An 11,423-nucleotide genomic window follows, 5' to 3' on the forward strand; every position below is an offset into this window, starting at 1 on the left:
CCACAGATTCACCGTGGGCAGAGGCGGCTGCTGGATGCAAAGACTCTGTGGGGATCTGCGTCCCTTGTACCCCTCCCCGGCACGGCAGGAAGCACAGTTGGAACACATGGGGCGGTTTTGCCAACCCGTTTATCCTTGGTGTGAGGTCAATGTCTTCGGGGGCCTTGGGAGAGCCCAAGGAGAAGTTCTGCAGCATTGAGTTCAAGAAGAGGAGGATCCCTAAGTAGGCCAAGCTCTCCCCCAGACAGATAAGTTTTCCTGCAAGCATAAGTGGTGGGGAGGGGATCATTGAGGGGAGCCCTAGGAAAGAATTTGGTTGCCCCACACCCTCTCTCCCATAACATTTGCGTGCTCATTTATATAGATTTACATGTGAGCTGTCTCTGCTCCTATTCTTGTCCTCGATACCAACAACTCAAGTGTGTGTGTGTGTGTGTGCGTGTGTTTCTGTCTGTCGCACCTCTTCTCAGCCTATCCCATACCATGCTCTCTGTCTCTCTTGGTCCGTGTCTTTGCCTATCTCACAATTTCTATTTCCTTTGTCTCTCTAGTTAAGTATATTCTCAACTAAGCCAATTTATGAGACAGTGTGAAAAGACTGGAAAAGTCCCTGCTGGTGTTCCCTGGGTATGAGAAGCCATGAGCGAGAGGTAGAGGGGAGCTGAAACCTCAGGGGCCCCCATCCTGGATTCATATGCAGTAGGTGGGCACCAGTATCTGCACTGGCTGTTAAAATATTGAACTACTTCTGAATGGATGATGCACAGCCACTTCTCTAAGCTTCTGAGTGACCCAATTGTCTGGTCAACTTGGCCCTCCCTCGGGACCCCAGACGTGCCTACAATCAGCAGCTAATGGGTAAGCCACCAGGGGCAGTTCTCCTTGGTCAGTGGCCCCATCACAGCTGATAAGCATTTTGAATAGCACCACCCTCCCACCTTCGACCTTAAGTTTCTTCCTCTCATATGCCCCACTCATATCTTCCTGCAAAACGGGATCCACCATCACAAAAGTGTGCCATCTAGATGGAGACCTCAGGATCCACTGTTGCCTTCAGCACAGGCTCGTGTCACTGGCATAACTAAGGATGGGCAGCAAACATGTCCCTGAGCTGGGCCATAGTGTGGACCTGCAGCCTCAGTGGGAAAGGGAGGGGCCCAGAGAGCTGCCCCACTGAGTGTGGTAAAGTCCATTATTGTTCACAAATGTTGTTCAAAAATCCCTGGGTGCTTAAACATCTCTGCCACATTGAACTTGGGAGACACTTGCTTTGGCCAATGACGTGAGCGTTAAATTGATGTCTACCACACTGTTTACCCTGTTTCTGCCTGTGTCAGGATAGAGTCTCTGAAAGTCCCCATCTCTACAGGACTGTGATGGCCTGGGATGGAAACTTTCATTAGCATGAAATTAAATTTATTTTTTTAAATTTTTTAATTTATTGTGGTACTATTGGTTTATAACATCATATACATTTTGTGTATACATCAGTCTATTTTGATTTCTCTGTAAATAACATCATGCTCACCAGCCAAAGAATAATTACCATCCATCACCACATACATTTGCCTAAGAACCTTCCCCTCTCCTCTTCCCCTCCAGTAACCACCAACCCAATCTCTGTTGCTGTGTGTTTGTTTGTTGCTGTTTTTATCTTCTATTTATGAGTGAGATCATACGGCATTTGACTGACTTCGCTTAGCATAATACCCTCAAGGTCCTTCCACGTTGTCACAAATGGCCAGATCTCGTCCTTTTTTTATGGTTGAGTAGTATCCCTTTGTGTATATATACCATATCCTCTTTATGCATTCATCCTTTGATGTGCAACTAGGTTGCTTCCAAGTCTTAGCTATTGTGAATAATGCTGCAATGAGCGTAGGGGTGCATGCATGCTTATGCATTCGTGTTTTTCACATTCTTTGGATAAACACTCAGCAGTGGAACAGCTGGATCTTATGGTAGTTCAACTCTTAATTTTTTGAGGAATCTCCATACTGTTTTCCACAGTGACTGCAAAAGAAAAGCAGAGTATGAGAGTTCCACTTTCTCTACATCCACTCCAACACTTATTATTTCCTATCTTGTTAATTAGAGCCATTCTGATATGAGTGAGGTGATATCACATTATACTTTTTTTTGCATTTCCCAGATAATTAATGATGTTGAACATCTTTTCGTGTGCCTGTTGGCCATCTGTCTGTCTTCTTTGGAGAAATATCTATTCAGATCTTTGGCCCATTTTTTAATTACGTTGTTATCTGGTTGTTGTTGAGATGTATGAGATCTTTGTATATTTTGGATATTAACCCCTTATGAGGTATATGGTTTGTAAATATCTTCTGCCAATTGTTATGTTGTCGTTTCATTTTGTTGATGGTTTCCTTTAGTGTGCAGAAGCTTTTTACTTTGATGTAGTCCCGTATGTTTTTGTATTTTTTCCCTTCCCTGGTCAGACATGGTACTTGAATATATGCTGCTAAGACCAATGTCAAAGACAATACTGCTTGGATTTTCCTCTGGAATTTTCATGGTTTCATGCCTTACATTCAAGTGTTGAATCCATTTTGAGTTAATTTTTGTGTATTGTATAAGATAACAGTCTACTTTAATTCTTTGGTATGTGGCTGTCCAGTTTTCCCAAAACAATTTTTGAAGACTCTTTCCTTTCTCCATTGTATGTTCTTGGCTCCTTTGTAAAAAAAACTAGCTGTCCATAGATGTGTAGGCTTATTTCTGGGTTCGTGATTCTGTTCCACTGATCTCTGTCTGTTTTAGTGCCAGTACCATGCTGTATTGATCATGATAGGTTTTTAGCATATTTTGAAGTCAGGGAGTGTGATACCTCCAGCTTTGCTCTTTTTTCTCAGGATTCCTTTGACTATTTGGCGTCTTTTGTTGTTCCATAAGAATTTTAGGATTCTTTTTACTATTTCTGTGAAAAACGTCATTGGAACTTTGGTAGGAATTGTATCTATTCTGTAGATTGCTTTAAGGAGTATGGGCATTTTAGCTATCATAATTCTTCCAATCCAGTGTACAGATCTTTCACCTCTTTGGTTAAGTTTATTCCTAAGCATTTTAATTTTTTGTTGCAATTGTAAATGGGATTGTATTCTTAATATCTCTTTCTGCTACTTCCTTGTTAGTGTATAGAAACGCAAGTGATTTCTCTATGTTGATTTTGTATCCTGCAACTTTACCGTATTCATTCGTTCTTTTGAAAAGTTCTTTTCGTGGATTCTTTAAGGTTTTCTATTTATAAAAGCATGTCATCTGCAAATAGTGACAGTCTCATTTCTTCCTTTCCAATTTGGATCCCTTTTATTTCTTTTTCTGGCCTGATTGCTCGGGCTAGGACTTCCAATACTTTGTTAAATGAGTGGTGACAGTGGGCATCCTTGTCTGGTTCCTCTTCTTAGAGGGATAGCTTTCAGTTTTTCTCCATTGAGAATGATACTAGCTGTGGGTTTGTCATACGTGGCCTTTGTTATGTTCCAGTACGTTCCATCTATACCCATTTTATTCAGGGTTTTTATCATAAATAGATGCTGTAGCTTGTCAAATGCATTCTCTACATCTATTGAGATGATCATGTGATTTTTGTTCTTCATTTTGCTAATGTGGTCTATCACATTGATTGATGTGCAGATGTTGAACCATCCCTGCATCTCTGGAATAAATACCAGTTGATCATGGTGTATGATGTTTTTAATTTGTTGTATTCTGTTTGCTAGTACAATGTTGAGGATTTTTTTAATTGAAGTTCATCAGTGATAGTGGCCTGTAATTTTCTTTTTTTGTGTTGTCCTTCTCTGGTTTTGGTATCAGGGTAAGTTTGGCTTTGTAGAATGAGTTAGGAGGCTTTCCCTCGTCTTCAGTTTTTTGGAAGAGTTTCAGAAGGATATGTATTAAGTCTTCATTGAATGTTTGGTAGAATTCACCAGGGAAGCCGTCTGGTCCTGGACTTTTATTTTTTGGGAGGTTTATGATTGCTGTTTCAATCTCCTTACTGGTGATTGGTTTATTCAAATTCTCTACTCCTTCTGGGTCCAGTTTTGGAAGGTAGTATGTTTCTAAGAATTTATCCATTTCTTCTACATTATCAAATTTGTTGGGGTATAGCTTTTCATAGTATTCTCTTATTATCTTCTGTATTCTGAGGTGTCCGCTGTAATTACTCCTCCTTCATTTCTGATTTTATTTATTTGAGCCTTCTCTCTTTTTCTTGGTGCGTCTAGAAAGGGTTTGTCAACTTTGTTTATCTTTTCAAAGCACCAGCTCTTGGTTTCAGTAATTTTCTCTGCTGTTTTTTTATCTCTATTTTGTTTATTTCTGCTCTGATTTTTATTATTTCCTTCCTTCTGCTGATTTGAGGCTTTGTTTGTTCTTCCTTTTCCAGTACGATTAGATGCACTGTTAGATTGTTTATTTGGGATTTTTCTTCTTCGTTGAGGTAGACCTGAATTGCTACAAACTTCCCTCTTAGAACTGCTTTCGCCATATCCCATAATTTTGGCACATGGTATTTTCATGTTCATTTGTCTCCAGGAATTTTTTCATTTCTCCATTGATTTCCTCCTTGACCCAAACGTTGTTCAGTGGCATTTTCTTTAATCTCCACATTTTTACGGATTTTCTGGTTTTGTTCCTGTAGTTTACTTCTACTTTCATACTTTTGTAGACAGAAAAGATGCATCGTATTATTTCAATCTTCTTAAATTTATTGAGACTTGTTTTGTGGCCTAATATGTGATCAATCCTGGAGAATGTTCCATGTGCATTTGAAAAGAATGTATATTCTGTGGTTTTTGGATGGAATGTTCTATATATATCTACGCAGTCCATCTGGCCAAATGTGTCATTTAAGGCCAATGTTTCCTTATTGATGTATTTGGAGGATCTGTCCATTGGTGTAAGTGGGGTGTTAAAGTTACGTACTATTATTGTGTTATATTTCTCCTATAAAGTCTTTTAATATTTGCTTTATATATTTAGCTGTTCCTATGTTGGGTGCATAGATATTTACAAGTGTTATATCTTCTTGTTGGATTGTTCTCTTTATCATTTTGTAGTGCCCTTCTTTGTCTCTTGCTCCAGTTTTTGTTTTAAAGTCTATTTTGTCTGATATAAGTATTTCTTCCTCCGCTTTCTTTTCTTTGCCATTTGAATGGAACATCTTTTTCCATCCTTTCACTTTCAGTTTGTGAGTGTCTTTAGGTCTGAAGCGTGTCTCTTGTATGCAGCTTATATAAGGCTCTTGTTTTTATCGAAAGGGACACCCTATCCCTTTAGATGGCAGCGTTTAGTCCATTGACATTTAAAGTAGGTATTGATAAACATGAATTTATTGACATTTTGTTACTTTTTGGGGGGAGTTTTAGTAGTTCTCTGTTCCTTTCTTTTTCTCTTGCTAGCTTCCCTTGTGGTTTAATGGTTTTCTTTAGTAATAAGTTTCATTTCTTTTGTCTTCCTTATTTGCCTCCTTATTATAGGTTTTTGATGTGTGATTACCATGATGATCCTATATAATATTCTATGTATATAATAGTCTATATTAAGTTGATAGACTTTTGAGTTTGACCTCTTTCTAAAAGCTCTACTTTTATACTCCCCTTCTCCCACATTTTATGTTTTTGAAATCATATCTAATCTCTTGTTTTGTGTTTGTCCAGCCATTGCCCTCTTATCATTGAAATAGGTAATTTTCGTACTTTTGTCTTTTAACCTTCATATTATCTTCACAGGCGGTTGATCTGCTACCTTTACTAATTTTCACCTGTACTGATGATTTCATTGCCTGGTTTTTTGGGGGGCTTTTTTTTTTTTTAATAATTTTTTACTCCTATTTGTGGCCATTGCTTTCCCACTTGAATAAGTCCCTTCAACATTTCTTGTATAACTGGTTTCTTGGTGATAAAGTGCTTTAACTTTTGCTTGTCTGGGAAGCTCTTTATCTCTCCTTCCACTCTGAATGACAATCTTGATGGATAGAGTATTCTTGGCTGTAGGTTATTTCCTTTTAGCACTTTAAATATGTCATACCATTCTCTTCTCGCCTATAGGATTTCGGCTGAGAAGTCTGCTGATAGCCTTATGGGCTTTCCTTTGCATGCCACTTGTTGCATTTCTCTTGCTGCTTTTAGGATTCTCTCATTATCTTTAGTTTTGGACATTTTAATTATAATGTGCCCTGGTGTGGGCCTCTTTGGGCTTATCTTGTTTGGACCGCTCTATGCTTCCTGTACTTGGATGTCTGTTTCCTTCCTTAGGTAAGGAAAAATTTCATGCATTATTTCATCGAATAAATCTTCTGCCCTTATGCCCTTTATCTCTCTCTTCTCCTTCTGGGACATGTATAATACGACTGTTAGTACACTTGATGCTGTCCCAGAGTTCCCTTAGACTGTTCCCATTCTGTCTAATTCTTTTTTCTTTTATGTGTTCAGCTTGGGTGATTTCCTCAAGTCTTTCGTCTAGCTCACTAATCTGTTCTTCTGCATCCTTTACACTGCTATTGAGTGCCTGTAGTGAATTTTTAATTTCCAGTGTTGTAGTCTTCATTTCTCGTTTGTTATTTTTTATATTTTTGTAGTTCTTTACTGATGCACTCACTGTGCTCATCCAGTCTTCTCCCAATATCTCTGAGCATCCTTATAAGTTTTTGTTTGAACTCCTTGTCTTGTTGGTTGCTTATTTCTGTTTCATTTAGTCCTATTTCTGGGGTTTTGTCCTGTTCCCTTGCTTGGAATATATTCCTTTGTCTCCTCATTATGCCTCTTTCTGTATGCTTATTTCTATGTATTAGGTGAGTCGGCTGTGTCTCCTAATCTTGGAGAAGTGGCCTTATGTAAGAGACGCCTTTTGAGGCCCAGCAGTGTGCTTCCCTCTCATTCACAGTCCAAATGATCCAGGATTGAGCCCTGTGTGGGCTACTTGTGTCCTTCTGCTGTGGCAGGGTTGCTCTTAATGCGGGTATCCGGGGAGTTTAGTCTTTCCTTCCCTGGCCAGCTGTTTGTAAATCTGGCTTGGGGATGCTCAGCACCATTGGCTACAATGTCTAACAGCACACTCCTGTTGCAGTTTTCCTGTTAATTGGGTAGGTACCCATGTAGCTGGTTGCTAGGCTCAGGGGCTTACAGTTGCTATAGGCTTCAGGCCTACAATGCTGTTGTCAGTTCTCCTAGGAGTGCAGCTGAGTGGGGCTGGCCCTAGGCATGGGAGCACTCAATTGTTTCAGGTTTTGAAAGGTGAGGCTGATCCTTTTTATGGCAATTTGTGAAGCACAGTCTTCTGCCACTGATAAGCCTCACTGCCCCACAGGACCACACACACTGTCAACACAGTCTTTTTCTGTGCACACATCCCAACCCCCTGGAGCATACTCTGATACCCCACTGCAGAGGCCCCCACCTCTCTACTAACACACCCCCACAGTTCACCTGGTCCTCACACAGGCCCTGCCCCACAGAGGTGAACACACTCGCCTGCCTGTAGAGGATTAAGGTACCCAGTCAATGCAGGCGAAAAAGTAGCCTGAGGGATTGCTGTTGGTCGGGGCTGGTCCCTAGGGCAGGCTGCCTACCCTGGCTGAATTGAATTAAATCTGTCTGTAGCGGGTGTGGCAGACCCCTGGGCTAACAGGCCAGGGGAAGAACCTCAATTGCATATGCCAGGGTCTGTGTCAACACGCCTGGACCAGGTCAGAACAATGACCACCCATGTCTCTGTCACTGGAGAGGTCCCTCCTCTCACCAAGATTCACCCAGAGCCCACCAGGGGAGTGTCTTTTCACCAAAGGACTGTCAGCCTTCTCTCTGGTGATTTTAGATTGCTGAGATGGGCGAGTTCATGTGTGGGCCCTGTAAGACCTGGGTCTTTTTGGCTTTCACCTGATAGCTTTTCTGGGAGTATCCCTGCTGCAGTTAATAGTCAGGGAAGCCAGATAGTAAGACCGTCATCTCAGTTGTGCTGAGTATGAAGGATGCTTATAGCAGTACGGTACCCCTGCTCAGGTCCCCACTTCTCCAGGGATGACTGTGTACCTTAGGGTGGCTCCTGCCTGACCAGCTGAGAAACTCCACTGCTCCTGAAGGTGGTTTTATTTTTCTCTTCAGAAGGAATTTCTGCCTCTTCTGCCTTAGTCAGCACTGACCCTTGTTGTGGGCATTCTTTTAATCTAGTTTTCAGTTTTCTATCTGGGGTAATTTTTCCAAGAATAGTTGTAACCTGGTTGTGTCTGTGGGAGGAGATGAGTTCAGAGTCTGCTTCTGCTGCTATCTTGACAAGATCCATGGGGAGGTTTTTGATTTGTGTTGGTCTCCTTACAGGTAATTATTCTATTCTAATTGTCTATTTCATCTTTATTCTGCTTTGGAAGATTGTGTGATTCTAAGACTTTTTCCATATCTTCTAGATTATGAAGTTTGTTGTTATATAGTTGTTCATAGAATTCTGTTATAATCTTTTGTATATCTGAGGTATTCGGTGTAATTTCTCCTCTTTCACTTCTGATTTTATTTATTTGAGCCTCCTCTCTTTTGCTTTTGCTTAGTCTAGCTAAAGACTTGTCAATTGTTTTATCTTTCCAAAGAAACAGCATTTAGTTTCAATGATTTTTGTCTGTTGTTATTTTAGTGTGTATTTCATTTATTTCTGCTCTGAATTTTATTATTTCTTTCCTTCTATTGATTTTTCACCTTTGTTGTTCTTCTTTTTCCAGTTTTTTTAGTTGCATGGTTGATTGTTTATTTGAGATTTTTCTTATTTGTTGAGGTAGCACTACATTGCTATAAATTTCTCTCTTAGAACCACTTTTGCTATCGCCAATAAATTTTGGCATGTTGTATTTTCATTTTCAATTGTTTCCAGGTATTTCTTTATTTCTTCATTGAAACGTTTTTCAGAGCACTTTGTATAATCTGCACGTTTTTGTGGCTTTTCCGATTTTCTTCCTGTAGTTGATTTCTAGCTTCATACCATCGTGGTCAGGAAAGATGCTTGATAGTATTTCAATCTTCTTAAATTTATTGAGGCTTGTTTTGTGGCCTAATATGTGATCTATCCTTGAGGGTGCTCCATGTGCATTTGAAAAGAATGTGTATTCTGCGGATTTTGTGTGGAATCTTCTGCATATGTCTGCTAAGCCAACTGGTCTAATGAGTCATTAAGGCAAATGTTTCCTTATTGATCTTCTGTTTGGATGATCTATCCATTGGTGTAAGTGGTACGTTAAAGTCACCTACTATTGTTGTGTTACCGTCTGTTTCTCCTTTTATTTCTTTTAAGGATTGTTTTATATATTTAGCTGCTCCTATGCTGGGTGCATAGATATTTACAAGCATTATATCCTCTTGTTGGATTGTTCCCTTTATCATTATGTAGTGCCCTTCTTTGTCTCTTGTTACAGTTTTTGTTTTAAGGTCTATTTTGTCTCCCATAAGTATTGCTACCCAAGCTTTCTCCTCGTTGCCATTTCATGGAGTATCTTTTCCTATCACTTCACTTTCAGTCTGTGAGTGTCTTTAGGTCTGAAGTGTGTCTTTTGCGGGCGGCACCTAAGCGGGTCTTGTTTTTTATCCAATAGGCCACCCTATGCCTTTTGATTGGAGAATTTAGTCTATTGACATTTAATGTAGCTGTTGAGAGAGCTAGTCACAATGGCAGCTTACATAGACTCTGAACTCACCTCCTCCCACAAACACAACCAGGTTACAACTATTCTTGGAAAAATTATCCTGGAGAGAAAACTGAAAACTGGATAAAAAGAACCTCCACAACAAAGGACAGTCCTGACTGAGACAGAAATTCCTTCTAAAGGGAAAAAAATCCACCTTCCTGAGCAGCAGAGTTTCACAGCCAGTAGGGTAGGAGGCAACCTAAAGTACACAGCCCTCCATGGAGAAGTGGGGATCTGAGGAGGGGCGTGTTACTGCTATAAGCATCCTTCAGACTCAGTACAACTGAGATGAGTGTCATACTATCTGGCTTCACTGCCTATTAACTGCAATGGGGAATACCTCAGAAAAGCTATGAGACGAAAGCCAAAAAAAAAAAAAAAAAACCCAGCTCTTAAAGGGCCCACACACAAATTCACCCATCTGAGAGAGCAAACTAAAATCACCAAAAAGGAAGCTATGCAGTCCTTTGTTGAAAAGAGACTTACCTGGTTGGCTCTGGGTTCATCACAGTGAGAGGTGAGACCTCTCCAGAGACTGAGACATTGCTGGTGGCCATTGTTGTGATGTAGTAAAGACATGCTGACACAGACCCTGGCAGACACCATTGGAGTACTTTCCCTGGCCTGATAGCTGAGGGGTCTGCCACACCCACTAGAGGGCAGATTTAACACAGTTCAGCCAAGGCAGTCAGCCCACTCTAGGAACTGGCCCCACCCAACAGCAATCCCTCAGGCTACTTTTTGGCCTGCATTGACTGGGTGCCTTAATCCTCTACAGGCAGACAAGTGTGTCCACCTCTGTGGGGCTGGGCCAGTGTGAGGACCAGGTGAACTGTGGGGGGCGTTGGTGGAGAGGTGGGAGCCTCTGCAGTGGCACAAAGGGGTACAGTCCAGGGTGTCAGGAAGTGTGCACAGACTAGGGCTGTGTTGATGGTGTGTGTGGACCTGTGTGAGGTGTGTCTTAACACTGGCAGGAGACCTGTGCTTCAAAAACAGCCACAAAGAGTATAGGCCCCACCTTCCAAAGCCTGAAACAATTGAGTGCTCCATGCCTAGGGCCAGTCACACCCAGCTGCAATCCTAAGAAAGCTGACAACAACCTTGCAGGCCTGAGGCCTACAGCAACTTTAAGCACTTGAGGCTACCAATCAGCCACACTGGGTACCTTCTCAATTAAAAGGAAAACTGAAATAAGAGTGTGCTATTAGTCCTTGCAGCCAACGGTGCTGGGGCTCCCCAAACCCAATTTACAAACAGCCAGCCAGGAAGGGAAAGACTAGACTCCTTGGGTACCTGCAGTAACAACAAGCCTGTTACAGCAGGACACAAGTAGCCCAAACAGGAGTCATTCCTGGATCACTTGGACTGGTGATGAGAGGGATGAACACTGCTGGGCCTCAAAAGACATTTCTTACATAAGGCCAATTCTCCAAGATCAGGAGACAAAGCCGACTCACCTAATACATAGATATAAGCAAAGAGAAGGAGGCAAAATGAGGAGGCAAAGGAATACATTCCAAACAAGGGAACAAGACGAAACCCCAGAAAAAGAACAAAATAAAACAGAAATAAGAAATCTACCTGACAAAGAGTTCAAACAAAAACTCATAAGGATGCTCACTGATATTGGGAGAAGACTGGATGAACACAGTAAGAACGTCAACAATGAATTGGAAAATATAAAAAAGAACCAATCAGAAAGGAAGAATACAACACTGGAAATGAAAAGTTCATTAGTGGGACT

This window comes from Equus asinus, chromosome 26 (genome assembly GCF_041296235.1).
Source record: "Equus asinus isolate D_3611 breed Donkey chromosome 26, EquAss-T2T_v2, whole genome shotgun sequence".
NCBI classification, from domain to species: Eukaryota; Metazoa; Chordata; class Mammalia; order Perissodactyla; family Equidae; genus Equus; species Equus asinus.